Source organism: Myotis davidii, unplaced genomic scaffold (genome assembly GCF_000327345.1).
Source record: "Myotis davidii unplaced genomic scaffold, ASM32734v1 scaffold1561, whole genome shotgun sequence".
In the NCBI taxonomy this organism is placed as follows: Eukaryota; Metazoa; Chordata; class Mammalia; order Chiroptera; family Vespertilionidae; genus Myotis; species Myotis davidii.
The window spans coordinates 53803-54074 of record NW_006291530.1 but is presented as its reverse complement, the minus strand read 5'-3'; positions in this window follow the sequence as shown (position 1 = coordinate 54074).

The following is a 272-nucleotide window of genomic DNA, read 5'->3' as shown; positions in this document are numbered from 1 at the left end:
GATCAAGCCCACAACCGGAGCATGTGACCTTGATGGGAATTGAACATGGGTCCCTTCAGTCCACAGGCCAACACTCTATCTACTGAGCCAAACTGGTTAGGGCTAAAGGGGCTTCTTTAAGGAGAATAAAAAAATAAAAAAAATGAATAATAAAATAGCAATAACTATATACCTACCAATAATCACTGTAAATATAAATGAATTAAATTAAAAAAAAATGTAAGGTGGATAAATGAATAAGAAAACAAGACCTATATATATGTTGCCCATAG